The 15,588-nt window shown below is 30.4% G+C and overlaps 1 protein-coding gene across 3 annotated transcripts in view; it reads left to right on the top strand.

The window, feature by feature from the left end:
* The window catches only part of LOC143340185 (scavenger receptor class B member 1), a 71,208-nt gene that overhangs the window by 7,033 nt on the left and 48,587 nt on the right, over positions 1-15,588 (top strand). The gene's annotated exons all lie outside the window — the stretch shown is intronic.

Raw genomic sequence — 15,588 nt, 5'->3', positions numbered from 1 at the left:
AAATTCGACATCTTTTATCTGCTGGAGCTTTGGAAAATAATGGACAATTATTTTCAGAACCTTTTCGATCCCTGGTTTATGGTCTTCAGCAGTTTTCCTTTCACTTTGTCTACATCGATAAATCGTTTCCTTCATTTTGGTTTTAATTCGGAATGAAAAGATGTACGAAGGGAAACCGAGCCAGAAAGGAAACAAACGCCGTGTTGTTTTTTGTTAAAAACTGTTGAGACAAGACTATATAGAGAAACAGAGATTGGAATCTGCACCAAGACAATACTCCTGATAATATGGCCTTGCCTGTCCAACATATTTTCGCGAGAACCAATATGGTGTTTGTTCTTGGCTCTCTTTTCACCCGATTCTGATTCCTGCGACATTTTTTCATTCTTGTGAATAAAGGGAACTTTATTCAAGGGCAGCAAGTCGTTAGTATAAACGAAATTAAACAAAAAAACTGTCCGAGGCCATAAACTCTCATTGAAAAGTTTCAGAACTGTTTCCAGTAGTGAAAAGGATTGAAACAAGTGTAGTATACTTTGAAACAAAATAGTATATAAATTATAAACGTTTATAAACATAATATATAATTTCAGTCCTTGATACAAGCACGTATTTAACGTTTTGATTTCTGCTTTTGAATTATCCTCGAAAACACTGTGAATAATAGACAAAAAGTGTAAGCTAAATAGTTATAACAAATGTCATCTAATAATGAATATGGTGAACATAATTTTGTACAATCTAAATTTGAAAATATGTAAGTAACTCATGTTACAAACATAGTTTTATGTATAAGGTACAAATAAAGAATTAATATGAAAGCTAGAATAAAATTAGTATGAAAATAGAAAATACTTAGTACAAGATGAAACTGAAAACAGATTTTAGGTTTTATGAAAATAATAATGGAAGAGGAGATATCATCAAATTCAGTTTACTAGGTTTCACAAAATTTTACCTACCATATTTATTAATAGATTACGTTTGTTGTAATTACTAGGGTACTTTTTTTGTACTATTTAAAGTATTCTTGAGAATAACCCAAAACCTGGGGCGTAAATGTTATTGAAAGAAGGTATTAAATTACAAATATCCACTTTGTAACCACTGAAATTTGTTTATATGTAACAAAAATTGTGTGTAACAGTAGGTTGGAAGGTTAACAGATGTTAAATTTATTTTCTTCTTTTTCTGTATTTCAAGCACTGCAGTTGGAAAATTAGTTTTTATCAATAATATTATGAATAAGGACGAATATTTAAATTTATCATAAAATTCTTTAATACAATGTCGTATTAAAAGGAGGAATTCATAGAAAATTCGAACTCTATTAAGAGATATATCCTATGAATGAAGCTTTTACACCATACCTAACAATAGTGGATCTAAATCTTATGGAACATTCATGGAGTGGATTCTACCGAATTATACAATGCAAATATAAATTATAATACAATCCAATGGATAGACGGTGTCGCTTCATCAGACACCTGTTGCTGTTTCCTCGTTTCGTGATGTTTATCGCGTTGATCGTCACAATAGTTACTGATGACCAACACTTCGAACTTACAACGCATATTTCGAACACTTTGGACATCTAAATCCTAATATTTATAAGCTTTTTATTATGTTAGTGGTCATTAGTGACGCTAAAAAATGACGAGAATACGTGAGGTTTATCGAATAGTTCTGCTTTCACATTAAAATTTGAAAATATATCGAGAACGTTTTTAAACATGAAAAATAGGTGCAGCAATCAGTGTGTTAAGGAAATTAAAAATTTACCTGGAGAAAATACGAGTAAAAATTCTTTATTTGATCATCTTGGTGTACTGACCTACGAAATTTAACTCGAGTCGATGTTTATTCATTCAATATTGTCAAGAGCAAATGAGGAAATACAAAAAAAGAAAGACTAAGATCAAGGATTGAATGAAATTGCTAACTTTTGAATCATTCTTTCGAAACTGACGTGAGTGACGATATCTCCTGAATAAACATCTGAATAAGCACGAGTCAGATGCTAATTGTTTACACTGAGCACAATGTAAGGTTTTTCCCAATACCGAGTACAATGAAAATTTCCTGAATTTATATTAAGTTGTAAACTAAGTTTCAACACTGTGATATATAACTCTGTCATCTTGGAAATTAAGAATAATACGCTTGATGCATTATATGTGCAAGATTTTCTAGCAATGGTAAATTTCCCCAGAAATAATCTTACTAAGAATCAAAGCTTTCATTGTATTTACTTCGATTGTAATTATTTTTCGAGTTAGTTTTTGAAAGTATGAGGGTAGTTTGATTTGAAGTTTTTATTGTTAATGCTGTTTCATATTTCACAACTATATTCTCAAACTATCTGTATTTAACAGTTTCATTAAGAATCTAAAAGAATTCATTCTCCATTTATGATAGTGAAGAAAAAGATCTGGATAGGACTCACAAATTTCAGTTTCATGTTTGGTTTTATACATTCCGATTATTCAAAAACAAAATTTTTGTCTAATAGAAAATTTTGCAGATTTGACCTAACAGTCAACTTATTAATAGTCTCTCGATAAATGTGAAAACCTAGTGACCGAATATTTTATATCATAATTTTATAATAATTGATTTTTTAATTTCTAAAGAAATAATAAATGGCTAGTCTGCATTGAACTGAAAACATTAATACTCGTCGAAGGGTTAAATTGAATTGAATTTTAACGATCGCATTGCGTTAACAAAATACAATTAAAAACAGTTTCCGTAAACACATCGCAATAATAATTGCCGTTTCTATTAGAAGCAATTTATTTAAGCCACCGTCGTTAAGTAATTTCCATGATCGTAACAATCTTGTAGCCGATCATTACACGTTAAATCTTAAAGCAACGACCTGATTTCACAACGTTCCATAATAAACTCCTATGCGCCATGATACTTTTTTCAGAAGAATGAAATTACATGGCAATTAGCAAATATCGTGGTTCGAAGTTCTTTCGTCATAACACGGTTAAATTTCATAGTGTACGATACGGAATTGTAAGTCCATTTATTTGTTGTCAGCTTCGAAACGTAGAAAAAGTGGATTATTCGCGTCACAGTTAGACAAATACTGCGAAACGTTACTGGTGTAATTATTATGAATAATTGAAGGTTTTGCCGGCATCATTATTACGCTATATAGTCCAACGGAAAACTCCTATCAAGATCATTGAATTAATCATTACAATTTATATGTCCCGCCACACATGATGTGTTTTTGTGCATTTTTTCGAGTATTCAGAGAGAAAAAAAAGACGTTTTTAATCTTTGATAGTCAATTAAGTAAACTGGAGATTTAAGACGCAGCAGAAAAGAACATTGAAAGGATCATTATAATAAACTCATGGCCGGAAACTCGACAATCTCGTGAAGGAAACACTATTATACATAAAATGTAACGAAGCTTTGAGTCAGAACTCTGTGATTTCTTGGTTTTATTTAATTTTCATCCGCAATTTGGTACATATTCTCTGTACATTTTCTAAATAATTACCAAAATGAGTTTTACTTCAATTTTGAATACTCGAACAGATATACAGCATCCTTAACACATTCTTTGCCAATGATGTATAAGTACGTCTCTCTTAATTACCTTCCAACGAGCGGAAGTGATATTTGTTCGCGCATTAGAAGCAATTACTTATAATTCTGAATTTTTATACTTTTTTCCTGGAATACAAGTCTCATTTATATTTATTGTTTCCTAGATTTGTTTACCCTTATTCTGTTTGTCTCGTGTTTCCTTTGTTGCATTTGTTTGTCTGAGACTTTGTAAAATAAAGTTGCCTTCATTCATTATATATGTGCATACCAAATTTTATAAGAATATATTATTTTGTAACTATAATCACGTATTACTGCAAAATTTTCCGTCTATAAGCCGAACGTTAATATATTCCCTACACCGATGGTATTTGTCACCTAACACAAACCTTACCATTCCATGAACACAATATTTTAATACAACTACATTATTACAATTTGGAAACCATGAACTTGTGAAAACTATCAACAATATACGTATTATGAAAGTATTTAATGACCATGTCCAGATATATAATTAGTGATAAAGTGAAAATGGCACAGTAATATCTTCAGAAGAAATTATCTCAAACACTTGAACACCCCATTTATTACAATATTGTGGTCATATAATCGAACCAGCGTGTAGTTAATCGCAAAACGTCTAAGAAGATACTTACGAAACAGTAAATGTAATACAACAGTGACACTTCTTGTATTATAGTTAATCACATTTCTATCAATCAATATAACCACGCAATATTTCACGAATAGCAACAAATCAAATAGTTTTATTTCCATATTGAACAATATACGAATTTTTAATTTTTTAAAAATAATTTTTCGTCTTAAAAGTGATTCACAAGGTTTGAATTAAATTAAAGAGTTTAAGTAAATAATTATTACGTAAGGAAATACTGAAACATAATTAACACTGATTACATAACGTTCACTTTTGATGCAATTATTTCTTTCCGGAAGTAAAAGTTCATATAGTCTACTATAGACATAAAATATTGAAATCATATATATATTATGAAAATAGTATAACGCAAAATGTTCGGTAATTACCTAATTGCTATTTACATTATAGTCATGACAGACAAACTGCCTAATATGTAACTTTATAGTCTAGATTATAAAATACTCTAGTTTTACAATTAGTTCGAGATTTTATCAAATCGTTTCTTACTATACTTTTTACAACTGATATATGTAATTCGTGAAATAATTTTCTCATCGATCTATTAAACGAATTTAACAATAAATTCAAAATTTCGTTATAAAATAAAACTGTGATATTCTTTATATTTTTTATATCAAAACAAGAAACCTTATTATATGTATAGTTTTTTAAAATATATAGTTTGAAAATTAATAAATTGTGACGCTAAATTGGAATTTCGATAATTTATTTCCACGACACACGTTGACTGTAGACTGCTATTTTCGATAGATTTTGATAAAAGATAACTTTGATTGAAAATTTTTTACCGCGGTAAAATTATTTTTTGACCTTTGGCAACGAAATATAAAATATCTGTTCCTGTTACACAAGAATTCTTATTTTTACTTTATTTTTACATTCTAGCCAAAGAAAAAGTTTTAACTGCTTTCTTTAGAATTTTTAATGCTCTTCTTTAACCTTGCAGCGGACACCTAATGCAAATCTTACGATACAATTGGATACTTACGATTTAATTTTTTTCCGAAAAAGCCAATCCATCTGCGAATTAATTTTATCGATATTCGTTTTTGCGAATTTATTGCGACAAACAAGCAGGCGCAGTAACTTATATCAGGAACGTCAGTGATTCGTTTTTTGAAAAACATAAAATTTTGCATTAGAATTGCCCCGTTCATATCTACTAAATAAAAAACTAACCCCTATTTGTGAATAATTTTAAGTATCAATCTCGATATACCATTCAACCCTGTTCTAGGCACAACGTTTACCCTAACAAATTCAAAATTGTGTGTTGCTAATAATCTAGCTGTTGATACAAGTTAAGTCCAACATATAAAAAAAAGACTAATCCCAACGCAAATCCTAACACTTAAATGAATATCGTACCAAAACTAATTTCCCAAATTGAAAATTCAGGTAGAAATTTAGCTACTAATTATTATTGCAGCATTTGTTTTATTGAATATTTTCTATGAACGAAAATAATCTCGATTGAAACTTTCAAGATAAATAAGAGAGAATTCCCACCACAATTTTTACATTGTAAAAACAAAGTGGGTCATCAATTTCGTTTCAATCTCAATAAAATTATTTAGGATTAGTTTGGTAAATTTACTTATTTCCCATGTATAATTATGTTCTGCATTTATAACAGGCTAAAACATAAAATATTAATAGTTGGAAGCTTAATTCTATTCAAATTATTTAAGTGAAGCCCGTTAAAAGACTTCCATAATTAATTCTACCACTATTAGAATTTTTGAGAATTCTGAAGGTCATGAGTGGGGGTAATGGGGGGGGGGGGGGGGGGTCTCTGCGAATTCCAAGAGTCTTGAGAATTGTCCAAACCCCCCATGTCTTCGAGCCTCCCAAGACGCCCCATCGTTGATCACGAGAACTTCATCCAAACAGGAAAAACCAGTTCATTTTGTACGAAAAACATTTTACGTTGAGTTGTAACTCTATAGTGGCATGTAGATACAATTTATAAATCTTTGAAAGTAAACCTATCGTAAATACCCACCGGCCACATTGAATTTTAATTGATATTTTTTAACATTAATTTATTCGCATAAATCTTCGAACTAAAACTAGATTTACTAGAATCTACGTTCTCGCTAAAATTAGAGAAACACACGGTATAAATTTGAATTTATCCAACGAATTCTCAACGTTATTTTCTAATGAAAATGTAAATAATTTTATCAAATATAATGATAAAATTATTTAATTTGTATACAGTTATAAAAATAAATTTATATAATTGAATATTAAATGTAAATTCGTTAAAATTAAAAATAAGGATGTTTGTCTAATTGTGATGTCGTTACATTTGGAAACTATAAAATATACATATTGTTAGCAGATCAGTTTATTCGCATACAACTACGTTTCTAGGAAACTGTTCTCATAAATTCATAATTGTGTCGACGATCAGACTTTTTTGCGCAGCTGCTGTTCTAGTAGACATACGAAATTAGCTCGTTATCTACTCATATTCAAATGAAACGTAGACTAAATCGTTTGAAATTCTGCGCTATTATTTACTCGTTACAATGTTTTATTTCGTTTAGAAATCTGATTTGCATGTATATATACTTTGATATTAAGTATATGTATTGAGATTAAAGTGACTTTGCGTTTTTATTGCAAAGAATCTGCGTTCCGTCTTGTTAATGCATTGATAATATTTTCTGTATAAGTAAATTGTGTTTTAATTTTAAGTGTATTGTAGTTCATACCAGCATGTTAATAAATATAACATTTAATTATGTAATCGTATAATTTCTTTTGAATACATTCTTTTATCAAATTCTTAAGAATCTTTTAAATATAAAGGTTTCTTTAACATTAGTAATCAAATTTGACTTTTATTTGTCACAATTCATAAAACAGCAAACAAGTTACTATTTTCTATGCTTTATATGTATGTATACTTTTGTGCATTTTCAATTATCACTTCGTTTAATGTAATTTCTGACATAAAGTTTGTTTACATTTATTGAAATTATTCACTAATGAGAAAAGGTTATCTATCAATCCGGTCGCTGCATCATTAATTAATCGCTAAATAAATTTTAATTATTGTCAAACAAATTAAGTTTGAACTGTCGTAAAGGTTTATCTTTATATCTGTGTACACATCTCACAATTGTTGATCGGATTCAATTAAGTAATCTGCTGTTTTATCTGTAAATATTGTATCTGTAACAGTATCTGTGACAGATTGTTGGTTCGGTCAATATTATTTCGAACTGTTGCTCGCGTGCTTTGTTTGCAACACACGAACGAACCGAATTCTTCTTTCAATCGCTTCGTCTATAATTGGTTCGTATGTCAAGGAACTGGTTGAAGGGCAGCTCACTCGAAAACTGGCTCTGAAATCACCATGTTGTTTTCTTCTCGCAAACTGACATTACTGGCAGAACACCTTTCCTTCTTTTCATTTATTTCTCGTCGAGTTGCTATCTAAAACCGATATTTCGCACAATTTGTAGGAAGTTATTTTCATAAAAGCATTTTTCGCTATACAGGGCGATTCTAAAAAATAGGACAAACTGCAACTCTTTTCTAAACAAAGATACGAATGATTAACATAGGACAGAATTATTTTGTTAAAAAAAGCTATGAATCTTTTCTATTACGTCTTTTACTTGGTTTTTTATATTCTTTTCTATATGTTCAAACTATATTATTCTTTATCATAAGCTAATAATTAGGTAATTCATAAATAGAAATTAGAAAAAATGAAGATACAATTTTAAGACAAAGTTTTAATATACAACGTAGAAAACTAGCTCTATGTTTAAATCCCACAGGTAATGAATATTTTCCAAAAACTAAATTGCAAAAAGGAAAACGTATAAATAATAAGTATGTTCGCCCTTTTGTATTTCAAATCTCAAGACTACTCTGGACCAATAAATCAACGTGAGAAACTCAACTGCAGTTAAATACTGATTATAGTAGAAGTAGATGATGAAAAATAATGATGTAATTAAATGCGTGGCTTTTCGTTCTTTTATATAATAAATGTTATGACCTCTGTGACCTTTTGTTAAGGGTTAAGGTAGGCAGTCTTTTCTTGGAAGAATGCATTTCTGACACAAAAAATTCAAAACGTAAAATTCTCTTTGACGATTAAGACCGTTATCTATTGAAAACGTGCACGTACACGCAGTACGTTTATTATTGTCTTTCTAGCGAAACATGATATGACGACGATCACAGTCATCTGCCAGCATATGAACAAAAATCTAACTATAAACGTCGTTTATAAAAATTGGCTAAAGCATGACCTTTAAAAACGTAATACTTTATGAGATATTTCATTATTTCATGAAATCATTGTATTTTATCAGGCATTAAAATGGTCTAGCATTATACTTCTTTACATTTTTCGTCAAAGTTTTAAGTTCCGTAATAGTTATACTCGAGCAATTATTTTTAATCGAAACTGCGTTTCATCAATTGAAACTAAAGGCTGCAAATACACTTTGTTTCCAGGTTTCCTTTTTTTTATAAAAGTATGCTGATAGCAGTTGTACCCGATCAGAATATTCGATACGTATCTGCAACATTCTCTGCATTTTTATTGCACTTAATAAATACACCGAACGTATCAACTCTTTCATTGCGTGTGAAGCCTATCACAATGCTCTCCAAACCAATTCGACTAAACACAGTTAATAAGCAAACTCTAGAAAGTAATGGCACTCGAGACTCAAATCTATTGTGAACTGAATGAAATCTGTTTATATATCATATTTTTGCCTGACACCTGTAGCACAGGTGTAGGTCTACAGTCGGTAGGTCCACAGTCAGTGTTACGTAATTTAGTACAGTACTGACTCGCTTCTTGCATCAATTAGCGATACTCGCGACGGAATCACCTACGTCACTGTTTGTATTTCTTCAGCTCAACCATCAACTCGTGTGGCAGGTAGATGATTAAAAACCCATTTATATGGTGCCGGTTAAATTTGACCAGTCCTGAGAACAGCGTCTAAACCTCGTGATTCCAATTTGATTACAAAAAGGGGGTAGTGCAGCACGATGTAAATAGTTATAATTGCTCTACCTCACCTATTTTTTAATGTATATTATTATAATACGCTTGGAAGTAAAGCACAGTTTGTCCCAGTGTTTAGAATCACCTTATATGCGGTAGGCTGCATATGATATACAAATTGCATCCATGGCGAAAGCAATTTTAAGTTTTTTGCCCCCCGTGCAAAAATGAGAAACAAAAATAATGCAGTGACGGCGCCACACGATGATTTTCCACAACACTCTTTTTTTATTCAACTTGACTTTTACAGGTGAAAGGCTTTCAAGGTGATATCAACGTTTGATACACTGTGATGCGAAAGTAGCGCTTTAAACAATCTTTTCAGTGTATAAATCTTGTTTATTATCGGCCGCTTTTGTCGGTTACGCCGCGCGTTAATTTGATATATTAAATTCTCCGCCAGATTTGATATGTTACAAAAATATTTCATGTTTAAGAAACACAGTGTGTCCCCAGAAATATCTGATCACAATTAAAAAGCTTAACCCACCTTATGGGATGAAGAAAAGTCCTACGATCATATACAAGCTGTTCGGCCACCCCTGGGAAAGATTTTAATGGAAGATTCTGGAGGCCAAAATAAGACGAAAATCAAGAATACCAATTTGTTGATGGAGGCTTCGTTAAAAAGTTATTAACAAGATTAAATTAAAAAATTTGAAATCATTCTGAAAAAATTATTTTTGGTTGCGGAGATCAATTACAATAATTTTTGGTGAATACACATCCCCCCGGAATCATACCCACTTTCGAGAAAAAAATTCGGATAGGTGCTGAAATTTTTGGAGGGGGATACAAATTTTTCAAATCGTTCTAAAAAAATTATTTTCGGTTGCAAAGGTCGATTATAATCATTTTTGGTCATTAAACATACCCGCGTATTTCTACGCATTTTCAAGAAAAACATTCAGTACGGGCAGAATTTTAAACGTTAATAACTTATTCTTGATTTTCGTCTTATTTTGGCCTCTAGAATCTTCCATTAAAATTTTTCCCAGAGGTGGCCGAACACCCTGTATATTTAGAAACATCATTTTGAGTAAAAATTTATTGCAATTTGCAAAACTTAATATTTATTATAATGTTTTCTCCCCTAATTTCGCTACTGCCCAGTGGATAATGTCAGCAAGCAAATTTTCTATTTTTATTTTGTGACTTGTACATAGTTACTTCTTGGATATGTAAGTTTAATTGTACTAAATTTCTTATATTTAAACTGAAAACTAAAATCCAAGATTTTTTGCTGAAAAATGTGGAGAGCTGTGGAAGAATGATATCATTAAAAAAATGACTGTTTCTTACCGATGATTCTGACATTACTTTTTAACCAACTCAATAGAAAGAAAAGGACCTAAATTACGAACAAAAACATCGTAGTAAAGATTTTAAGCTTGCGAAAGAACACGTACGAATTTTTTAAATTCCTGTCTTGGGTCATGACCATTTTTTCTACGCGTTAGTAGATTTACAAGAGTATCAAAATATTTATAAAGATTTGATCTTAGGACAAATGTTGTTCTTCATTTTCGTTTATACCGTGTCAAACCGTTTTGGTTCATCAAAACAAGTACTGATTGTATTAGTAATAAACGACAATATTACTTATTCTGTACAGGTGGTTCTAGTCGAAGAAACTGATAACAGTACGTGTATGTTTGTCCTTGCCAGGTACTTTTTTTGCAAAACTTTACTGCCAACAAAATGTAGTTATAACGCGGAAGGAAGCGTTTTTAGTCATACAAACTCTCAAAACTTAGCTATTTATTTCAGGGACACACTGTATATCACTGTCAAGACAGTTTAAGTTTACCTACCGGTTGGTAAAATTTGATGTATAAAAAATGAATATGCATACAAGTAAAAATCGAGATAGTCCGAGTTCATGGCTACTTATTTCAAGGACGATAAATGCCGAAGCGATTCGCGACACTCGTTTTTCGTTTTTTAATTCTCTACTCGTGAAATCGAACACTGAATAAAGCAGATAGTACGACATTTTTATAGTATTTTTTTCTAAAAGAAAGTTACTCTTCATTTGATCAAATCAACAAAAATTTATTCAAGGTACTTTATAAGAAAATCAAGCTAGTAGCTTACGTATAAGCTTTTATTCGAGTTAATCGTTTCTGATTAAGACATTTTCACTCGACAATGAGAATTTAAATAATCTGTAGTATGAATATGGAAATTAATGGACTCATTGTGAATTATATTATGTAATAAAACTACAAGGGTAAATGAAAATACAGAATATCTCTGAAGACGAAACACCCGGGACTTATAAAAAGTGAGTCAAAAAAATCGATCTAACCCATGATCTGACCCAGACCTGGCCTACTTCTGATGTCAACCTAGTCCAAGTGTGACCTACTTTTTAAAACACGACTAACAAACTCCAGTTATCAATTCTCTGCTATAGGATGCTTCAAACGTGATCGTATAATTTATAGATTACACATTTTAACAGTGGAAGTGAGTCACATTGATATTCATGAATTCCAACGGTGGATTTTAAAAAAATTAAAGGTCAAGGACACAAATGCTGAAATGGATATTAATTGAACATGTTTGACAAATATTTCAACCGGTTACACTGAAATCTACCTATGACTTTTTAAATATTAATGAAACTTTAAAAACTATAGAGACAAATGGTACATATTGTCATTGACTTTATTATATTTTTAGACTATGTTGCTTTTTGCTGAATTTAAACGTGTTTAATAAATAATGGTAAAATATATCGATTTTTATACTTTATTTCCTGCTTTATTGTAGTAAATTAGAATTTGAAATTTGCTAATTTTAAAAAAGGAAAAATAAGAATCAAAATGTGATATAAAATGATACATATTTTATTTTACTGATATTGTTGATTATCGGAATTCATTGTGAAAATGAAAAATATGGAAGGTAAAGTTAAAAAGAACTCATATTACTTAAAAGTCTTACAATCAACGTAATAAATCACATATCATTTCTTAGTTTACTCTATTCTTTTTGAGACGTAGTTTCATTATGTTTGTATTCAGTATAAAATAAGCAAAAAGAGGTTTTCGTGACATCGATGTTGATTTGGAACGTGTTTTCAAAAACATACTGAAATTCCTGCGAAACTGAAAATTCATTCAAGAATTTAGAGCTCCTCAGTTTTATTAACATTACATTTTAAATAGTTAAGATGTAACAATATATTCGTTTCGGGAAACAGTAGAAAAATTTCATTATTCCGACAATTATACATTTTCGTAAAACATTACGGAATGAATAATCATGATTCTTCTAGATCATTTACTGAAGTGAGACGTCAGATTGCATTTGACACTTATAAGTAGCAACCAATTATTTCTTTCCGTAAGAACGTTTAATTTGTGTCTAATTATTTATAAAATACACGATAATTACAAACATGTGAACATGGTAAGTACCTACATCGCTTGAAATTCGCCGACAGATTTGCGTCACATACTTTTTGTTTCCGTTTATTTTTTACACCTCGATCGACAGTTAAAATAAAGATTTTCAAGATAATCGTATCAATTATGTTGATTGCGATATACATAAAAAACAATTTGATGCGAATAATGAAACGACGTCACAACTGCATTTGTATTTAAAGCGTGTTTAGATGTCGCATTATTTTTAAAAAATCTATCAATTTGACGTTTGAAAGTCGCTTTTTAATTCTTTGAATAATCCATGCAATTCCATTGATCCGTATAAAATTGTTGCAAATAAAAATCTGATCTTGTAATAGCAAAAATAAACTATAAACTAGAGTAGCGATTAAATTGTAACTATAAAGTGTTTGCAACGTGAGAAATCGACGCTTGCTTATCATTTCGATGCATACGATACTTTTTTCCTTATAAATCGGCGAATAAAAAGCTCTGTTTTAAGTAATATTTTGATACGAAGCACAATATTGCCGCGTTTCGTTTCGGATCTGTTAGTTGACCTCATCGAAGACCGTTTATCTGGTGTATTCTGTCTTAGACGCGATGCTATTAATCGTTTGTCTAACAGTCACCAATTACTCAATAGTTTATTAGTACGTAATTAGTCTTTAACAGATAACTCAAACAAATAATAGCGTCGTGTCTAAGACAACATTTGATAGATAAGCCATATACATTAACTATTTTTCCTAACACGTTTTGGCTTTTCATATTACATATTTCAGATATACAGGGTGTTCGGCCACCTCTGAAAATCAGGAACACCAATTTTTTGATTGAGGCTTCCTTAAAAACTTATTAACGTTTAAAGTTCCATACCGACCAGAAATTTTTTCGGTGAAATTAAAAAATTTCAAATCGTTCTGAAAGAAATATTTTCAATTGCAGGGGTCAATTACAAGCATTTTTGGTAAATAGACATACCCCCAATATCCAACGTACTTGTGAGAAAAAAATTTGTGTAGGTGAACAAATTTTATTAATAATTTTGTTAATAACTTTTTAACGAAGCCTCAATCAATAAATTAGTATTCTTGATTTTCGTCTTATTTTGACCTCTAGAATCGCTCATTAAAATTTTTCCCAGGGGTGGCCGAACACCCTGTATAATTTTAAATACAATAGTATATGCTCAATTATCAATTATAAGAAAGTGAATTGCTACGCCAATAAGTATGTGAACGATAGTTATTGGGAAAGTAAATTTACAAAAATACGTTCGTTGTAATCACAAATAAAGTTTTCAATTTTACATCGTATTTTGAGTAATAATATATTAAAATTAATAAGAATTTTTATGAAATCCACCAAAAACTTTTGCCTTGTCAAATCAATAGATGATATTGTATAAAAAAAAAGTGTCTATCATTCGCCAAAATTATTTATTTTGTCAGCCCCTGTCCGCCAATAAAATCTAACTGAAACGCCAACTCATTTTTCTATCCTTCCCGAATTTATATTCTAAACTCGGAACGATTAATTTATGAAACCCGTTGCTATTTTTTATGCGTGTTATTGTATATTATTAAAAGATACAACGTGTATCACAAATTATTCACAGAAAAATACATTTTCGTTCACGTTCATGAATATTAGAGGTTCAAAATTGATTATATTAACAGTCATTGAAAAAACGTATATGTATGTATTTGCATTCTTGCCACCATAGTCATCTCTTTTAAATAAATAACGTTTTTTCATTGTTGAAACGAGTGTTCTTTAATAAATTCTTTCCATGAAAGGACAAAACTGTAAAATCATCGTTGCTGCATGCAAAAAAGTTCAATGACAACTATAATCAATAAAATTCACTTACAGCTCGTGACATTCATAATTTTAATAAAATAGTGACTATTCACTGTGTTGTATTTTTCAAACCGTTATAACTTTTATAATTTTTCAAAGTTGTTAAAAATCAAATAGTGCCATAATTTTAGGGCCTGCAAACTATCGATTAATATAAAAGTTTGTTTCGATTTTTTGAAAAAAAAAGACGATTACATCCTTAAAACTAGCAATTCCGATTTAATTACCAAGAAGAGATCGACGATAGTTTTTAGTTTAAAATGAAACAGAACGCAATCATACTCGGACTGTTATTAACTACACGTTCTTCGTATCATTTTTCATAAACTCTATTACGTATTATTAAAAATAGTTCAAATAAGGTCGTGTTTGACGTATGAAGATATAATGAGAAACGTGGAAATTTTTAGTTTGCATTGGTAGCTGTCACACCAAAGCGCATGCGACAGAATTTTTACTGAGCACCTGTAATACCAAACACATTTACTATTCCATTTTTTTCGTCTTCTTTGTTCGGCTCATGCGTCGCTGGCTCTCAGTTCGAGATAAATAAAATCAATTCCAGGAATGGGTTCGTGTCTAATCCCGAAAATATGCAAACGTTCTGTTCTGATTTTTTGCGAATATGTGATCACTATTATACTCTGAACTTTAGCAAAAACTTAATAGACGTCGTCAAACAGTCATAAAACCTACGTTTATAACACTCTGGGAATCCATAAACTTGAGTGCTTAATTTACATAAACGATTAATAAATTATGTTGTTGATTTACAAATTACGAATACATGATACACGTTAATGTACTGTGTGTATTATACTATTGTATCGAATACTCCTTTGTGTATTTAATCCGAAGTTGTTCGAGTACTCCAAAATTTAAAAGAATCTCATTTTAGCGAGCCATTCGAATACTTGGTTTATTTTTGAGTTTTTCAAATAACTAGACAAAATTTGGCATCGAATTCAATTTTTTAAAACCATTTCAATGTATTATAACACAAGATATTT

Source organism: Colletes latitarsis, chromosome 3 (genome assembly GCF_051014445.1).
Source record: "Colletes latitarsis isolate SP2378_abdomen chromosome 3, iyColLati1, whole genome shotgun sequence".
NCBI classification, from domain to species: Eukaryota; Metazoa; Arthropoda; class Insecta; order Hymenoptera; family Colletidae; genus Colletes; species Colletes latitarsis.
This window is presented reverse-complemented; position numbering and strand designations above follow the sequence as displayed.